Below are 20,447 nucleotides of genomic sequence, written 5' to 3' on the forward strand. Positions count from 1 at the left end.
AAGTTTACTCCCTATATCTTCTTTTTATTTTACTTCCTCACATTATTGTCAAATAGGTTGGCTTTATCCATTTTATTGCTGTTTATTGCTGTATTTTACTCTCAATAAATCAAACTTCAAAAAAGAATGTAGCAGGTTGTTTTTCTAGGGGATAAGGGTGATAAGCTTTTAATATGTAAATTAGTGTTTATAATGTATAATTGATGTTTTATGAAATTACATATTAAAATTATATTTAAGGATGTAAATTAATAACATTATTAATTGTTATTTTAATTATTTATTGGGTTTCAATTTACTGTTCGTTGGTTGATCCATTTATTTGTTGTAGTACTTTATTCGACATATAAAAAATGTCATAAAAGTGTAGCACAGTACATATAAGAACAATTTAAAACCTACTACAACAGATGGCTTCATTCCTTGTATAGTTAAAAAAAAGTACAAAAAACAGCATATATATACACATGACATTTTCAGATATCCCCTTTGGGTGAGATTGTAAACAGTATTAGTCCTACAGGGTCAAGGAGGTGGGTGGTTTGGTTGTAATTGGTGCGCCTTGAGTAGCCTGCGTCTTATCCTCCATGCCCAACCCAGATATTTGGCGGTCCCACAGATTACACTAGGGACAGATGTTTCGTAGGTCAGAATGCGCAGTGCCACCCTGGCAGACCTTATACCCAAATTTTTATAGACCGGTTTGAGCCACCTTAGTCTCGGTTGCCTGTATGCCTGGCAGGCAAACATAAAATGGCCAATGAACTCTACAGGCGAGGCACAGCCTGGGCAGCCTTTTGAGTTCGCGATTGCCTTGCTCCAGCTAGATTGAAATTCATGGAGTGAAAGTGTACCATATCTCAATTTGAGATATAGCGATCTATCTTCAGGGGATTCAATAAGGTCCAAAAAGGACTCCAAACTAGGAGCAGGTTTCGTGTCCAGAAAGTTCACAGTGAGCGCACCCTCCTGATTTCTTACGGTATCGGCCGTGACCCAATCCCAGTAGATTTTTTTCAACATTAGTTTGGGTGGAGGGACCTGGCTCACCCAAGCCTCTTCCAAACCTATCTTCTGCAGTTGTTTTTTCAGGTTCGATACCCAAGGGATCTTGTGTTCTGCTCCCAGATTTAATAACTCGTCCAGGGCGGAAGCATAGTGGTGGAGTTCAGGGGACCTTCTAATCCTTGACCAGTATAATATAGGGCGCAACCTGGCCACGTTGCTGATGTTTTGTCTGCCAAGGTCGCAACGGAGTGGAACTAGCGGGGTGGACATGGGGAGCGAGACTAAGTCTCTGAAGAACTTGTTCTCAGATCTAAGAAGCTCTGTCAGATTTTCGAATCCCCACAGTTCCGCCCCGTAGAGGGCCGCTGACAATGCCTTCCCCTCATAGACCTTAATAGCCGCCGCTATTGGCCTGCTATATGAGAGCCTCTGATGTTTCGATATTGCCCCTGAGGCTCTTTTATGGGCAAGGAGCATTTTCGAAAGATGGGGGGCCCATTTAAGCTTGTTGTTCACCCTCACTCCAAGGTAATCAAAAGCCTCCACTAGCTCAAGTGTGGTACCATTAAGCTTGATATTATTCCTAAAGTTTTTTGAGGGAGATAGCGCCATCAGCTTGGTTTTTGATGTGTTTATTTTCATACCCCTGATGTCACAAAACTGGGCAAAACGGGACAGCAGTCTTTGCAAGCCCATAGGGCTTTTTGAGATCAAGAGAGTGTAGTCGGCAAAGAGCAGGGTAGATATTTTTTCCCCGCACAGGGTTGGTGCGTCGACCATGTCGCCTCTCAAATAGTCTGCCACACCATTTATATAGAGAGAAAACAGGGTCGGGGCCAGAACACAACCCTGGCGCACTCCTTTCTCGACAGAAATCCTCTCTGTAAGCTGTCCCTGGTGTCCCCACCTAACTTTGGCAAAGTTGCCTACGTGGAGGCGTTTGAGGAGGTCGAGGGTTAGGGGAGGGATACCCAGATCGTGCAGTACCTGCCACAGCTGTAATCGTGGGACCAGGTCAAAGGCTGTTTTTAAGTTAATGAATGCCAGATAAAGGCTGCCTTTTTCAATGACCACAGATTTCCAGTATATGGTACAAAATCTGAAGACCTGGTCGATAGTACCTACTCCTTCCCTGAAACCTGCTTGTAGATGACTCAGGATACCCTCCTCATCTATCCAGGCCTTAATCCTAGTCAGGAGGACTCTGCCAACCACTTTTTGAATTACATCGATTAAACTAATCGGTCTGTAGTTGGCAGGGTCCCCCCTATCCCCTTTTTTGTAGATGGCCACCACCTCCGCCCCCTTCCAGGAGTCCGGGATTGGGCATCCTAGAGCTAGATGTTTTAGAATCCGGAGAATAAATTCTGCCCAGAGGTCTTTTTCATGAAGCAATAGGTCACCTGGGAGACCATCGGGTCTGGCTGCCTTTCCCGAGGCAATCATGTTGATTGCAGAGAGGACCTCATTTAGACCAAAGTCGGCCTCCAACTCTAGAGATGCCGGGTGCTCCAATTCCAGAATCTGCTCCTCGTGGCCCACACTTTCCCTAGATGAATAAAGATTTGAAAAGTGTGAATGCCATTGGGACCCTGTTATATGGTTCGGGATTGGATCGGCCCCACCCCTAGTACTGATGTTTATGAGGTTCCAGAAAGAGGAGGAGTCTTTCAGTAGGGCTGCGGCCTTTAAGTCCTGCCAGTGAGTTTCGTCCCACAGACGCTTTGCCTTCCTTATGGTATTATAATACATTTTCCGGGCATTGGTGATGGCTAGCTGTTCCTTGGATTTGATGGCTCGGGTTAGGGTCTGTCTCATTTCCCTACAGTCCTGTGAGAACCAAGGGTTTTCTATTTTTGAGGTATGTCGCTTTTGGTCCTCCTTTTCCTGCCTCACAAAGAAGTTCCCAACCCTTGCTACCGTCCAATGGTAGACTTCTAAGAAGTCATTAGGGGGGAGAGTCTGCGAGAGGCAGGCCATGGGCATGTCCAGAGCTGCAATGCCGTCTTCAACTAAGCTTCTGATTTTGCACAGGTCCATCTCTCGCTTTGCCACCCTTGGCCACTTGAGGCATCTGTTACAATTAGTAGGGGCGACCTCTCTAGCCCCAGGCCTCTGTTCAATTGAGGGCTCAATAGAAGTAGTAACCAGCCCACGCCTAAGTTGCATGAACAGAGGCCTGTGATCGCTCTCGGGCCTGTAGACCACTTCCATATCAATGAGATCTGGCCAGAGCTCTGTGTCCAACAAGATATAATCAATGCGTGAGGGGGCACCAGTTCTCGTAAATGTAGGGGCACCCAAGCCATCTGATTGGGTTTGTCCATTTGTGGCCCTCAAGTTGAACTCCAAAGTAAGAGCATTGATTTGTACAGCTCTCTTAGACCATTTCTTCAATGGCGGAAGAGTTAGTTGGGGTATACCCTGCTTGGAATCAGCATCGCCGATATCCAGGATGTCATCGCTTCTCAGGGGCTCAAAAGTACAATTTAGGTCCCCGGCAACTATGACATCCGCCTTGGAGGGAATTGCTGAGAGTTTAGACTCAAGAGCTGAAACAGTCGGGCTTGCTTGTCCGCCAGGAGTACCTCTAGCATAGATGTTAAATATTTCAAGGGGAAATTGATGGTCTAACCCTTTGATAGAAATATGCAAGAGGTCATGAGATGGAATTGCATGCATCTTAACTGCCCAGTTCAAGCTGATGTTAACCCAAATTAGGAGACCCCCAGAGAGTCGTCCTCGTGTGGACCTAATTGCTGGAACGAAAAAGGTAGTAAACCCTGATCTATGCAGGGGGACCAGACTCCAGGTTTCCTGAAAGAGGATGACATTGAACTTGTCGATAAAATCACTCCAAACAGGATCTGTCAGATTCCTCCTTAGCCCCGCGATGTTCCATGATAAAAACTTGATGACACCCGAGGGGATTGGCATTAAGGAGGTCCCCATGTCCACCGACATACTAGCTTGACAGCCCTCGTCTGCTTCCAGTCTATCAGCAGCTTCACCCAAAACATTTAAGAGCGGGTTGGAAGCTGGGGTGGTATTCGAAACTAGGCCCACAGCTGGATGAGGTATAAGTGGACAAGAAGGAGATCTTATATGTACATTGGGTAGTCAATCTACTTGTCTTAAGCCAGAATCCTCTCCCTCCCTCTGATGAGTCCAAACAGGAAACCTACGGATCTGAATTGAAGAGTGAGCAGGTGGTGAGGTCCTATACTCTAGCAAGAGTAGGTTTTCTGCTAAGGCAGGATCCCCGAAAACAATCTCTACACAATCAGTACTGGCATCCACCTGTGAAAGCCTCCTTACCCTTGTGATGTCCTCTCTAATGATTGATCTGCATCCTCTTACATGTCTCAACCAGTGTATAACTTTATTATGTAAAGATTCACTGTTTTCAACAACGCAGCGTGAAGTCAATTTTGGAGCATGAGTCATGAAAACAGGAGGGTTGCTATACGCGGGAAGGGAAGTGACCGGGTAAGCTGAAGTGTAAAATGTTAGATTGTTATTACGAGGCGGAAGAGAACTAGGGGTACATCTAGAAGAAGGATTTACAGTGGGTACGCTTGGTGGCTCAAAGCGTCTCATCGTGTCTAGATGTGGCATGGAATGGCCATTTGCTCTAGTGTGGTTTTCCTCTAATTGAGCTCCCACATTTACATGGTTGACATTAGTTTTCGGGGAAATTAACTTTGGTAAGTCGGACTTCTTCATAGGGAGGGCTGCCCCAGAGGGTGGTGGAAGAACAGGGGAGCTCAGAGAGGGAACCCTGCTCATAGTAAGACTCTCCACTCTCTCACTGAGATCAGCCACCAACTCCTCTAATCTCTCAATTCTACCATAGAGCGCTGCCAAGTTGTCAACATCAGACCTGGTAGAAATCACGGGGTCCGCTATGGGCTCAGCTGCCGGGCTAGTGGGATGAAATAAGTCAGGATCAAGGGAGGAAAACCTGTTAGAACATAATAAGGGTTGGAGGGCAAGGTCCGGAGTTACTGGGACCACTTCAGAGGCGTTCATGGTGACCATGGGCTGTAAAGGAGTGAGTTGCGGATCAGGAATAGTAATGGCGGGGACGGAGTTAGACCTTTGTTGTTTGGTCAGGCGCTGGGTATGAAACATAGATGGTATTGGGCTATTGGACTTTGGGGCAGCTTTAGCTGTCTGACTCCCCGCTTGCTCGTCAAGCAGCGTGTCCTCGCAGTCATGAACAATTTCCTCTATTCTGGTCAAAGTGCAATTCATAGCGGCGTGGATGCTCTTCTTAGACTTTTTGCTAGTACTCATCTGGCCTCCCTCTACGGCTTTCCTTTTGCCCATAATTGTAACCCAACAGCGTAAGGGATAACACAAGCTATGGGGCGACAAACAAACAGTTTACAGGAAACAAGCTCCTAGTTACACCACAATGATCCGGGACCCTCGCACACTACATAAAAGTCAATTAGCCGGAGTACAGTACCTTGACAATTGATTGGTAAATTGGTGTCAGTACATCCGCATTAGGGGGTGGCCCGGTCCGGCCTCCTTCGACCTCGGACGGCCTCAGACGGCCCGCCCTTTGCCCGGGCTTAGCCCGGCACCACCCGTGCGCAATCCCGCGACGCGGGGGTTCAGGTGCTTTTTGTAGTCACCTCCAGGTGCGGGTGGTGGGCGGGAGCCTCCGGGCTCGAAAACAGGAAGCAGGTACACCTGGGTAATGAAGTCCCCCTCCAAGCCGCAGGCGCGATATTGACAGGCGCGGCGGCGGGAGGGAGACCAGGGCCAGGACACCGCCAAGGGGCAGAGAGACAGCACACAAGTCTCCACGCCAGTGAAGTCAGCACAAGGTAGGTCCCCCATTTATTTAATTGTCAAATGTTATAAATAATGTGACATATATTAATTAAGTTAATAATAATTGTTTTATTTAGACATTAGCTTAATAATATTGTTTTAATTGTTATTATAATATTTATTTTATTATAATAATTTTAGTTGTTTGTCATGCTTGTTTTTGAGGGTATAATGAGGAAAGTGTTTATAATATTGCTAATACTCTAAATATTTTACATGTATTTTTTTTTTTTTAAAACCTTTATTCTTTTAAGTCAGGGACACAGCTATTCAGCCGACAACCCGGAGGTACGGCAGCTTTAGAAACACAACACAAGCGAGCGTCCACATTTCACTGATAGGAGAATCAAAAGGTTCTGTTTTAAATAAACACAAACCCAAACCTAAACACAAGCAAGGCGATAAGTACTGAAAGCACAAAAAGGGTTCCCATCAGGGGGAGCGAGCCCTATTTCGTCCATCAGACACAGGTCTATAGTAAGGGAAGGAGGGGAAGGCAGAGACTCAAGAAGGCAAACACATACCAGCAAAGAATACAAAGCCGGAAAGAATGCTAAGGGGAGAGCTGCTCCTCAGGCGGGTCCGGGTCTGGGGGCAGGCATATGCCCCCTCTGTACTGGTTCCATCGCCCCCATACGGTGTGCCATTTCCGGGGGCGCCCTCGAGCACAATACACTGACTTCTCCCTAAACATGCTCCAATCCATGTTTTCCATCCACGCTGTCATTGTAGGAGGCCTAGTAGAGCCCCACAGGCGAGCGATGTCGCGCTTAGCTACCATGTTCCCTAGGGTCACCTACTGAGTCTGTGCCGCGTCGTGGTCAGTAGGACCCCAAACATTCAGGAGACAACACCGCGCCTCCGGCTGCATGGCGATGCCCGTCACCTCCCCATCACATCGTGGATTCGCTTCCAGAACTCCATGATCGCACCGCATTCCCAAATAATATGTAGGAAGGTGCCCACCATACCACAGCCTCTCTTACATAAGCCCTCCTCAGAGAAACCCATATGGACCAGCCTAGGCCCTGTCACGTAAACTCTATGGAGTATTTTAAGCTGCACCAGCCGCAGGCGCGCAGGGATCGCGACCTCTTTGGGAGAGGAAACTGCAGACTGCCAATCCTCATCATCTAATTCGAGGCCATCCCTAGTCCATTGATCGCGCAACCCTAGAAGAAGATCTGCCCGTACATTAATTAGTTTCTTATAAATGAGAGGGATCGTACTCTCTGGCATATGGCCATCCAGGATCCGGTCCTCTAACGGAGAGGACTCAGGCACCGTCTCCCCCTCTACAAGGACTGACCGCAAGGCGTGACACACTTGAGCGTATCGGAAGAACTCCGTGCTCCCTAGCTCATATTCCTTCTGCAGCTCCTCGAATGACTTCACCCTACCCTTAACCAAAAGGTCTCCAACCCTGGATATACCGATTAGGTCCCATTTCTCAAACCCTTTTGTATGCCAAAGCTTTCCCAGAATATCGGAGTCAAACAACGGGGTGGCAAGGGTAAGCTTACCCTTCCAGCCCAGTGAATCTGTCGCCACCTTCCACACGTGCACGGCCACCCTGGTGGGCCCCGTAAGGGTTAAGTCCAACGACTTCGAGTACAACGCTCTGTGGTAATTACCCCCGCGCAGCAACCACCGGTCCATGGCGTAGCCGGGGCTCAGCGCCGGACCATAGACACCATGGTTAATCGCGCTCAACTGAGTGGCCCAATAATAACGTCGAATGTCTGGAAGCGCGATACCCCCGTCATACCACGGAAGCGTCAACTTAGCAATCGCTATGCGCGGTCGCCCTTCCCACAATAGCGCGCGCTGGAGGCTTTCGACCTCTCGGAAATAACTGGCCGGGACCAATTCAAGGGTATTCTGCAAGGCATAGAGGAAACGGGGAAGAGATATCATTTTAAACAGGGCGGCGCGGCCAAGGAGGGAAAGCGGCAGCCGCCGCCAGCCCGCCACGTCCCGCCGCAAACGTGCCAAGGGAGGGAGCAAGTTTTTCTCGTATCGTAAAGTGGGGTCAGTGGAAATATAGATCCCTAAATACAAAAAGCCCTGCAGGGCGATCTGGATCGAGCAGTGTCGCGGGACAGGCGGGACATCACCACACAGGACATACAAGTATGACTTTCCCCAATTAATAACAAGACCAGAGTTCCTACCGAAAGAAGTCAAGACGTCACAAACCACGATGAGAGATTTCTTAGGCGAGGTGAGGTATAACAGAATATCGTCGGCGTAAAGCGAAATATGTCCTCGTGGTCAGGCGACCAACGAATCCCACGTATATCCGGGTGCCATCGTATCCACGCCGCCAGCGGTTCAAGTGCAAGGGCAAACAACAACGGCGACAGGGGACAGCCCTGCCGGGTGCCCCTCCCGAGCTCGAACGGTGTTGACGCCCGCCCGCTCACCACGACGCTAGCAAGGGGCCCCTCATAAAGCAACCTCACCCAGCCTACAAAGCCAGGCCCGAAGCCGAACTTGGCTAGCACAGCCCACAGGTATGCCCACTCCACCGTATCGAAAGCCATCGTGGCATCGAGGGCCGCCACAATGGCCGGCTCTCGCATCGTGCCCGTCCTAGCAATCACTCCATGAAGGCGTCTAAGATTCAGTGCAGTGTTACGGTGCGGGATAAAGCCCGACTGGTCCGGGTGGATCAAATCTCCAAGCACCCGGACCAGGCGGTTAGCAAGGATCTTGGCAAGGATTTTCGGCTCGGCGTTGAGAAGTGATATCGTCCGATAGGAACCACACTTATCCCGGGGCTTACCGTCTTTGTGTATTACCACAATCGTCGCCAGTCGTTGATCGAGCGGAAGAAACCCATTCACCCGCGCCTCCACGAACATGGCGCGCAGGTGAGGAGCCAACTTATCCGGACGAAGCTTATACAACTCAATCGGCAAACCATTTGGGCCCGAGGCCTTACCCGAGCGCAACGCACGGATAGCACATGCCACTTCGTCAACAGTTATATCTCCATCGAGGTCATCCCTATCTATGGCAGAAAGGCAGGGCAGAGCAATATCACGCAGAAGGTCGCACGAGTCCTCAGTCGGCCTGTCCGAAACCGAGGTGTATACCGTACGAAAAGAGTCCGAGAAACACTGGACTATACCGTCGGGGTCAGTGACAACCTCTCCCCCATCCATCGACAACTCCGGCACCACTCGATTAACACGCTCTTTTTTATCCAACCACGCCAACAGTTTCCCGGCCTTATCACCGACATCGTACAATCGACCCTGCTGCTCCCTATTGAGGGTCTTGGCAGCGTTCGTCACCAGATCCCTGTATTCCAATTGCGTCAAGCTCAAATTATGCAGTGTGGCCGCTGCAACCTCCTCCTCCAAGGCCATGTCTAAAGCCGCAATCTCGTCCTCAACTTGTGTCACCTCGGCGTCTCTCCGCCGCTTGGCGGCCACTACCAAGGAAAGGGCCTTCCCTCTCAATACGGTCTTAAACGCTTCCCACAAGGACACCGCAGATTCAACTGAACCCTGATTATCCTGAAAATAGTGATCAACTGCCTTCAGCAACGCACTGCGCAGCTTGGGGTCACGAAAGTACCAGGGGTTAATGGGAGCCACCCTGCCCCCCACTACCCGGCCACTATCCAGACGGGCCCACACCGGCGAGTGATCGGATATACCCCGTGCCATGTGCCTAGCCTCAGATACCAATGAGGCGTGCGCAGCCAGAGTGAGCAAGTAATCAATCTGAGAGAGACTACCGTGGGCCCCGGAGTGAAAGGTATGTTGTCTCTGAGTGGGGTGCCGTAGCCTCCAACAGTCTACCAGGCCAAAAGTATCTATAAAGTCGGGAAGCCACTTCTGAGCCCCCCCGGTGTCCCTGGGCGGGTACCTATCGAGCAATCCAGATCCAACCGCATTGAAGTCTCCTCCCACCACCAGCATCCCTTCAGGGAGTTCCAACAAGGCCTTGCCCAGACCAGCAAACGTGGAGGCCTGCAGGGCAGGAGGGACATAAACAGAAACCAATACCAACGTTCTGCCCTCCCACCTCCCCGCCACAGCCACAAAGCGCCCCCTATCATCAGCAATGGTGGAGTCAACCTCAAATGGTAGGGAAGCTCTAACAAGTATGCCCGCACCCCTGGAGCCCGAGGAGAACCCCGAGTGAGCAATGAATTTATAACCCTTTCTATTAAGTGCATAACACGTATTCCCTATAAGGTGGGTCTCCTGCAAGAGGACCACATCTGGCGAGGTCCGTTTCAAGAATTGTAGGACTATCCCCCGTTTAATACGATCCCCTAAGCCATTAACATTCCAGCTAATTATGTTTAAGCCCCTACCCCCCATCCCCAAACACAAAGAGACCTCCACCCCCCCCGGAGAACCACAATCGGACAATACTGACAACAATTACTACGCCTTGCAAGAAAAAAACCCCCAACAACAACCCCAACATCCCAAATCCCCCCCTCCCTGCACCCCTCCGTCAGCTGTCAAAGCCCCCCCAACTTGCAGTGTGCCTGTCGCCCTATCAAAAACAAATCTACAAAAAGTACCCCAAGGGAGGAAAGAGCTCCTATCTTCGCCCCGCCGCCCTCCCATTACTGCAGTAGGGTGCTAGTCACTGTCCGGGGCTGAGTCAAAACAGACCGACACCGGAGGTATCACTCCTGTCCATCCCGGTCGCCTTCCGTTCCAACCACGTGGTCCCCGCCGGGCTGTCGCCGAGGGAGCGCATCCAACCAGTCCCTTGCCATGTCCGGCGATTCGAAGAGGAAAGTCCGATCCTCATACACCACACGTAGCCTGGCGGGGAAAAGCATGGCATATTTCAGGTCCATCTCCCTAAGCCGCCTCTTCACCCCCAGGAAGCTCTGCCTTTGCTTCTGCACCATCTGGGTGAAGTCAGGATAAAAGCTCACAGAGGCATTCTGAAAAGGCACCGGGCCTGTCACCCTCGATGCTTGCAGGATAGCGTCTCGGTCTCGAAAATTAAAGATCCGGGCGACAATCGGTCGCGGGGGGGCTCCCACCTTAGGCCTTCTGCCAGGCACTCGGTGAGCCCGCTCAAAAACCTGCCGAGGCCCTTAGGCGCAAGATGGTTCACCACCAAGTCCTCGACGAGTAAATCCACGGAGAGCTCCTCCGAAGTTTCCGGGACCCCAATAAGGCGCACATTGTTGCGCCGGGCCTGACCTTCAAAATCCTCGAGCCGGCGGGCGGAGAGGTCATTCGCGGTCCGTAACTTGCGAACCTCAACCTGGAGTTCCGAGACATCATCCGCGAGGCCAGTGGTCTTGAGATCCAGGGACTTGACCCGCTCATTGGTTTTGCCCAGGTCCGCGCGAATCAAGTTGACATCAACCAAAATCATGTCCACCTTGTGCGCCAGGGTCTCGAACTGTCGCCCAATCGATGATTGCATCCCCTCAATCGCCCCCTTGATATCCTGCAATGATAACTCCGAGGCTGGGGATGGATCGGCCTTCTGTGCTTCCAGCGCCTGTCCCGATCCACCAGGCGACCCCTTCTGCTGGGCATAGCGATCCATATTGTTGGATTGGGTATAGCCTCCCCGCCTGGTAGCCTTAGACTTCGGCTTGTCTACCTCCGATTTGGCCGACATCTCGAACAGCAGGGCGGTTAGTTACAAAAAGACGTCCCTCGCTCAGCCAGAGGAAACAGGGTCAACCAGAACTGCAACAGCCAGCCAGGGTCGAGTGCAGGTCTTCCAGATATCAGGGGATCGGCATGAAGCACTCCCGGGCCAGAGCAAGTAAAGGGCAAGAAAGCGAAAGTGAAAGTGCAGCGGCACCCGTCCGCCAGTTCACACCTCCCAAGGCCGCTGTTGTTCAATTAGTGGCCGGGCATCCTGCCAGCGCGAGCCCCTGGCATCCTTCGGAGGTAGGCCGCAATCTTCCGCCATGCACAACTTCGGTTCCCGGTGGGCGATCTTAGCCCGGACAACGTCAATCGCCCCAGCTGTGACTCATCTGCAGGATTCCGTGCATGAAAAACAGGATTTAGGACAGGATAATTGCAGGAGGGCGCGAGGGTCGCGGGAGCTCAAGGCTCACACGGCCATCTTGGTCAAGCGCTAGGCTCCTCTACATGTATTTTTTTAATTCATAATTTAAAATTTGCATTTTACATTCATTTTATTTGTTTTATATTTAATGAATACATTTATTATCTAAAATATATTTTTGGATTCGGAGTAGTAAATCAGACCCCTCCAAAATCCAACACTTTTCTTATTGTACCTTAGCTTGGAGTGGAAGTAGTAATGCCGACCCTTTCAAAGGCCAACACTTTCCCTGCTGTTGCTTAGATTGGTGTGGGAATAATACATCTGACCCCTCCAATGTCCAACACTTTCCCTAGTTTTTTTTTACCACTAGTGAGTTGGAATAACACATCTACCCCTCCAAAGTCCAACACTTTACCTATGTTTCCGAACATTGCAGTGGGAATGGTAAACCTGACCCTTCCAAAGTTTAGCACTTTTCCTACTTTCCTAGTTTGGAGTTGAAATAGTAAATTTAAATCACCCAAAGTCCACCACTTTACCTACTTTTGCTTAGTTTGGAGTGGAAATAGCAAATCTTATACCTCCAAATAAAAATGAATGCAATGAATTGAATGCTATATAATAAACACATTCAAAACAGCTGTGTTGCTCTCATTTCTCCCATCATATTACCAATTCTGGATTGCTAATTTTGAAACAGAATCAAAGGAGTGATTAGCAAAAACTCTAATTACCAGCAAATTTGAGAGGATTCGGAATGAAGAGTTAAAACGCAAATGTGTTAAATCCTATTTATTGATCACATGTAGGGATAAACAAAGTAACAATCCAACTGTCGGGCCTGATTGGTAAATATGTATGTTAGACCTGACATGGTTTTTCCTACTAACCAGCGCTAAAGTGTTTTTGCTTGCTCCTTAAAACATGGTAACATTGGCTTATACCCAATTGTTATATTTAATTTACTTGTAAGTTCCTAGTAAAAAGTAGTGCTAACGACCTGTAAATGAAATGCTATTAGTGGGCTTGCAATATTGATTGTGCCACCTGTAGTTCGTAGTTCAAATAATTTTATTTGATTCTTGTGAATCATAAAAGTATACATATATACAAATATAAAAATACAATTAAAAACATTTATGAGGAATGAACATATTTTCTGCAGTAATTATTATTATACCAGAAAGACTCAATCAGTTTAAAAATTCTCACAGCCTTCAACATCACATTTTATACATATTATTGATTCATAAAAGTGCCTACAATAAATATGAGATTTCATTTCCTTTCACAATTCATAGCGTTTACGGATTGAAAGTGCTAATCTAATAAAACTACATAAAGTGCATTGTACTCTGTCTGGCCAAATTATTACATGGGCAGGGGGTTAGTCTCTCACACCAAGCAGCCTGTTTAGGATAGGCCACTAAAAAGTGCAATGTGCCGAGTCTTAATCTAGTCATCGGAAACGCGATTGTGCATGCAGGGTAAAAGACAGGTGAAATTGCTGATGAGTTGGCATCCCACCATCCGACATTCGCCGATCCTGGTTAGACATACTTAATTCAATTCGGTATGCATTTTTAATAGCCATTTTTCAGTTGTTCTGCATAGTTTCTGGGTTATTATAATATTCTTCTAGTCCAATCTTACAAAAGGTGTTCCTTACATATGATAACCAAGGGAGTGACATTGCATTGTCCAAGTTCATACAATCCCTAAGTATACTCCTAGAGAATATTAAGTCTTCTGAGGACCAGACTTCCCCCCATAGGATGAGTGGGCCGATGTTTATCCTGTCTTTCACAAATTCCAGACCCACCTCAGAATGGCAAATCAGTGTTGGTGAACTACTAGGAATCATTAATAATCTTTTAAAAAATGTGTTCTCTAAAATCAGAATTTGGTAGCTCTTATGATAACCCCACACTCAGCCCCAAAGGTAGCTACAGATAGACATGTTGATTTGTATAGAGGTATCATCTCTGCTACTGGCTTGTGTCCCAATTTGCAAGCAAAATGGAAACGCCCCTCTATTATTCTACTGGTCTGTTGGGCCCTTACAATAACGAGGTCATCCCAGTTTAATTTACTATTAAAAACATTACCTAAGTAAGTAAAGCTGGGCACCTTCTCAATAATTTTCCCCTTCACCATGAATTTCCTAGTTTTAGTTTTCTTTGGACCACAGACCATAACAAATGATTTGCTAAAATTTACTTTAAGGTCCAGGGTTAACATAAAATCAGTGAAAACAGTCAGGGCTTTTTGTAGGCTATTGGCCGTTAGGGTCATTAGGACTGTGTCATCGACGTATGATAGCAGGGGGACCAGTTTGCCATTTAGTTTTGCAAAATACAGTTGTTGTTTAAGCAGTAATGCCTCTAAACCATTTGTGTATATAAGGAATAGGAAGGGGGCCAGGATACATCCCTGGCAAACCCCCTCCGTAGAGGCAATCCGCCTGGTCTTCTCACCTCCTGGCCCGAAACGAACCACTACAGAAGTAGACTCATGCAGCCTATGATTGTGCCACCCAATTAAAACATGTCTCAGGTCTGCCATTGCATCATGTGGGTGTGCAGTCTAAACTTCCATTTGTCAGGCCCAAACCTTCCTTTTTAATTCATATAAGTCACCCATAAGGTAGGCCATAGACAGCCCAGAGGGCAGGGTGCAATGTATCTAAAAAGTAGAACATGTAGTTTTAAGTCTTACATGTCTTGGTAGTGAAACACTCCTAAATTAGTTTTTCACTACAGCAAGGCCTACCTCTCCCATAGCCTAACACTGGACTTTTCTTATTACATTTAATAAGCTGTAATTTCCAAATGGGACCAGGTAACTAATTCACATTTGGCTTCTTAGGATTTGTAATGAATAGTCCTAACTCATGGTGTAGTCAGATATTAAATTACAATTTTGAAAATGCCACTTTTTTGAAAGTTGGCATTTTCCTACCTTAGTTATTTAGGGCCAGATACAGAAGGAAATCATTTAGTGATTTCCTAAATGTGTATCTTTACGATTGGAAATACGATGAGGAAATCGCAAAACGGAAAGCATGACAGTGTGTGGAACACTTTTAGGGATTCCTAAGGGATCGCAAATGACCTACCTCATGAATATTAATGAGGTAGGTTGCAATTTGTGATGCCCTAGAAATCGTAAAAATCACATGGATGGTGGTCTGCTGGGCTCAGCAGACCACGACGTCTGTGATTGCTTTTAAATAAAGCACTTATATTTTTTTGAAATGCAGCCCATTTTCCTTAAAAGGAAAACAGGATGTATTTCAAATACAAAAATTAAAAGTTTTCCCGTGGGGACCCCTTCCCATTTGTGAATGGGTTACCACTTACTTGAAATAGATGGTAAAATGCTAATGTTTTGCGACCACATTCACGGTCACAAAACACTCATGCATACCATTATGATTCGCTATTTGGAAGGGATGCCCTGAACACGCCCCTTCCAAATAATGAATCGCAAACCCATTCTGCGATTTGGTGAATCACAAAATTGTGTTTACTACATCGGAAAAGCATGTTTTGTGATCACAAATGGGCTGATTCTGTGTTTCGGCCTGTTTGCAGGGATAACAATGCTTGATGCATCTGGTCCTTAGTGCCTGCAGCCTATCTCTTGGTCACATGACTGGGCGCAGTTGAAAGATGTGCTTCATGTTTTCCTCCTTGACAGCCACACACAATTGGGAGTTAGGTGTTATTGGATTGGCCATCACTAGCAGGATGGGAGGGAGAAACTGGACCCATCCCAACCTAGACTTGAACAGACTGTGTCCTGCCTTCACATAAAGGGCTGCATGCCCCATGTAGTTAGTCTGGTGTCAGAGCCAGGAAGGCAGGACATCTGTATAATTAAAAGGCATACCTCTAGAACAGTGATACACCACATTCGGCACTCCTGAATTTTAGTTGCAGCACCTTGGTCAACAACAGCACCAGGCTGCTGTTTACTGACTCAACACTATCATTAAAAGTATGCAAAATAAACAGGCACACATTTATTTAAAGGCTGATTGTAGTTAAAGAAAGGAAGTAACTAAACTAGGGTGACCTGCATTACTTAACTTTAAGGACACCTTCAATTATGAAAACATTTTGCTGCAAACGTGTAAAAATATGATAAGGTCTCCTCTAAAATCCGATCATCTAACGCCTGCCTTGCCACAGTTCCCCGAATCAAAAGATCTAGGGCCGGAGGCAGGTCCTTCGAGCTCAACGCCTCCAAGCTTTGGAACTCCCTTCCCCCCTCTTTAAGATCCAATCAGACTCTCTCCTCATTCCGCAAAGAACTAAAAACCCTCCTTATCAGAAACTAAGCACCTCACCCCCTCCTCAGAGTACTTTGCCCATCTACTCAGCGCTTGGACGCCCTCGGGCAGCAGCCGCGCTATACAAATCACCTTTTCATTTAATTTAATTTCATTTCATTCATTTCTAAAATAAAAAAAGTGTATTTCATTAACATGCAAAACTGTTTCACTTTAGTAAATTAGATTATATTAGTCGATTGAAAAGTATTTTTTTTAAAATATGAATTTAGAAACATTCATGACCCCTCCACCAGGATAACAAGAGTGAACTAAGGGGCATGTCAGTTGTTATTCCACTTTATCGTCAATCAATCACAGACAGGAGAAGCTTTTGTACAGAGCTCATCATGAAGTGGTGTATTTCGAGGTCCTCTTATATGTGATAATGAAGAAAAAGAAGGAAAAGTGAAATAAAATCATTGCCTAAGATCACATAATTTGGTCGAGTGGGGAAGTTGGAAGTGATCCCAGGTTTTCTGGTGACTCCGTGTTGTACCAGAAGGGGGCATTGGTATATGTTTGCAATGAGGAAGAAGGGATGGCATAGAAGAGGTTTATACTTTTTGTTTATCAGCATTATGGGTGGGATGTGGGAGCATAAACCTCTTTAGAGCTCTATAAGTCATAGGCCTGGGGCCCTTTGCAGTAGATCTAGCACTGAAACGCCCCCCTTCTGGTCATCCATGTAGTCACTGCATAGTAGGTTGAAAATCTCAGGCAGATGTGTTTACATAGTGCATGTGGCTGTGTACATACAGTGCTGCGGGTGCTAGACCTATGTCACTCGCTTCGGGCCTCAGATGGAACCTGGGCTATGTATGCCAGTCTGCCTCCAACGCCCCATACCTCTGATATGCCAGGGCACTTAGTGACCTGGTGACAGCGCCTGTACTACTCCAGCGGTTGCCAGCTTCAGATGGCACAACTAGTGAATTGTTTGCTTGGGCAAGGGAGTTAGAGCGTGCCTTGGTGTCTCCAAGAATCAGGCCATGCACCCTGAGGATGCTCTTAATTGGCAACTCGTGACCCAAAAGATTCCAATTACAACATGCTCGTGTCCAGTCCCTTTTCTATACTCGCATCACTGTTTTCACGCGTCTTTGTTTTCCTGATTATATTATCTGACCAGATTGTACGCCAGGCAACAACAATTTGCTGCATGTAGTTTTTGCTGTATGTTTTTGTGGTTATTTTATTTGTGTTTTTTTCCAAACACTTCTTGATTGGATCTGTAATTAGAGATATGTTGTGACATACTTGCTCGTGCCTTCCGCATGAGGTTCGGCATGTCGAGCGTGGGTGGAATGTAGGTATGTCATGACGTGGGAGGTTGACGATTGAGTGGGTGCTGGTCAGACGATAGGATCCAGTTTTCTGTACCGTGCCAGTTACTTGGATTAAAATATAACTTATACTACGAACTGGTGTCAGTCCATCTTTATAGAAATGGCAATGAGCAGGAGCAACAGTGGCATAGTGTACCCATGTGTGTGATTTGGCCTCTCTCAGCCGAGAGACGATTCACTGTGCTGCTGTGGAGGAATCTTACATTTTCTCACTTGAGGACTACATTACTTGTGGACGTTTGCTGTATGGAGGTATTGTCAAAGTTTATTTTTACCTCTTTAGCGCAGCTACTGGTATGCGACGTTGAGAAGAGTGCATGAGCCTACAAGCCTGTGAATATTAGCGCGTGGCTCCTCCGTAATCCAAGTTGTGCGCGAGTTCTCCAACACTCGAGCCTCTGCGTGTGACTCTTGCTGTCACTCTATGAACACTCATTGTATGACGTGGTGCGTGCTGCTGCGAAGATAAAAGAAAACTCTAGTGCGCTAACCTTCTCCCGCACTTGAGTTCTAGCGTATGACTCTTGATGTCCGTACCATTATTAAAACAAATTTGCGTCTCATGACATAGTGTGTGCTGCTGCTGCGAGAGATAGAGGAAAAAATCTAGTGCGCTAACCATTGTTGTACGCCGCACTTTCTCATCGCTACTACAACCATACCTTCCTGCATTATTATCAGCGATTGGCACGCTTTATAAATGCCTATCTACTGACCTACACAGCGACGGCACGCTTTTCCATCAGCCATAGGCACGTTTCATTATAGTTCATACTTCTTTGGTCTATAAATCTTCAGCGATAGGCATACTTTACTCACATCCGCCTATTATTTTTATTATTAATAGTGTTATTCATACCGTGATAGAAATTATTTTGAGATGTAATATTGTGTTTACTTCACTACATTCTTTTTTTTCTTTTCTTATCTTGTTAATTGGTCCACTTATACATAAATATACTTTTGTGGTTCAGACACTTCTACACATCTTCTTTAGTATGACTACTGGCAATATTTGGAACTTGTCACCTCCACTGGCATTTTTGGCAGGAAAAGGAGAACCCATACTGAAATGGAAACAATGGAAGGAACATTTCGCAAATGATATTTCCACCTTCTCTGATGATGAGGAATTAACACCTGTAAGGATGAAGAAAATTCTACTACATTGCTAAGGGGCAGGTGGATTGAAAATTTACAATCGCATTCAAAAGAAAGTCAGGCAAGATGATATAGGTAATGTTTATGAACATGCTCTAGAAGAGCTCAACAGGTATTTCAATCCTACTGCTTGCGTATCTGTTGCTCAATACACATTTTTTAGGAGAAAGCAAGAAAAAGAAGAGCCTGTGGAGGATTATGTAGCTGCTTTAAAAAACATGGTATTAACGTGTAGATTTGAGAATTTACACGATGAGTTCATAAGAGACTAAATTGCTATGTGTTGCTCGAATAAAAATATTCAGGAAAAACTGTGGACAATGAGTGAATAATCTTTACAAGATGTTATAAATGTAGTGAAGAAAGCTGAATTAATGGGTAGATATGCCAGGGCCGTAGTTACATAGAAGGGTGAGAGAGTAGGTGAAGATTCAGAAAAACAGTGGTAGCTAAAGTACAGACAAAGGATATATCCAATAGCACTCTGAAATTTGGAAAAAAAAGGGGTTAAATGAAAGTAAAACCTTTGTATCGTCTGAACATCCTACATTTACTGGGAGGTGCTATAGATGTGGCAACAAAGGACATTTAGCCAACTTTAAAAAATGCATTGCAAGGTACCAAAAATGTTCAGGTTGTGGTCTTGTTGGTCATTTTGAAAAATGTGAAGACATGAGAAAAGCAACAAGAGCGGTGTGAACCTTCTTACTTTAGATCGTTTGTCAGATTCTGATGATTCTTCTGAAGATGAGGGAAATTTGTGCATTGTGAACATAGATGAGGGAGTCTCTATGGTAGGAGAACAACGTAAGAAAAAACCCAAGTGTGAAATAGACATGGGTGGGGTCCTGATCACTGTTACTGCTGATTCAGGATCACCTTACACAATTATGAATGAGTAAGTTTGGAAAGAAAAATTTGTTCCAATTTTAGGGAATATTTTAGATCACACGGAGGTTTGTCTCAAGACTTTCACGGATGAGGACATCAAGATGCTAGGAGTTAAAGTACTAAATATTACATTTAAAAACAGAGAAGCAAGATGCAAACTTTTTGTAGCTGCTACAGGACCTTCTGTTCTCGGTTGGGGGGATCAAGGTGAACTAGGGATTAGATTAGACCCGAATAATCCTGAACCAGTTATGGTAGTACAACAAGGTGAATTAGAACTTGAAATTCTCAATATGTATCCTGAAGTCTTTACAGGAGCTATCGGAGAGTTGAAAGGCATCCAACACAAACTTTTGTTAAAGAGAGATGTTATACCACAAGTACACAAAGTAAGGACATTCCTTTAGCTTTGAGGGATGACGTCAAGGGAGAATTTGATAGAGTGTGTTTAGAAGGAGTTATTGAGAGAGTAGAAGCATCGGATTGGGTTTCTCCCTTGCTGATTGCCAGGAAGGCCAATGGTAAACTCAGGTTATGTGTGGACCTGAGGGATTTAAGGGGGGGTATTACTGTTGACGAATTCCCATTACCTAAAATAAGGGAGATGCTCTCTGCCACTAAAGAGGTAAAGTGGTTCACAACCATTGATCTCACTGCTGCTTACCACCAGGTTCCGCCACATAGGAAGAGTAGGAGCCTTACTACTTTTGTAACACCTTTTCGGTGTTTTAGGTTCAGAAGAGTGCCATTTGGGTTGGCATCTGCTGGTGCTATGTTTCAAGGCATCATGTTTGAGCTGTTCAAAGATAAATGAAATGTAGTGTTTT

This window comes from Triturus cristatus, chromosome 1_1 (genome assembly GCF_964204655.1).
Source record: "Triturus cristatus chromosome 1_1, aTriCri1.1, whole genome shotgun sequence".
NCBI lineage: Eukaryota > Metazoa > Chordata > Amphibia > Caudata > Salamandridae > Triturus > Triturus cristatus.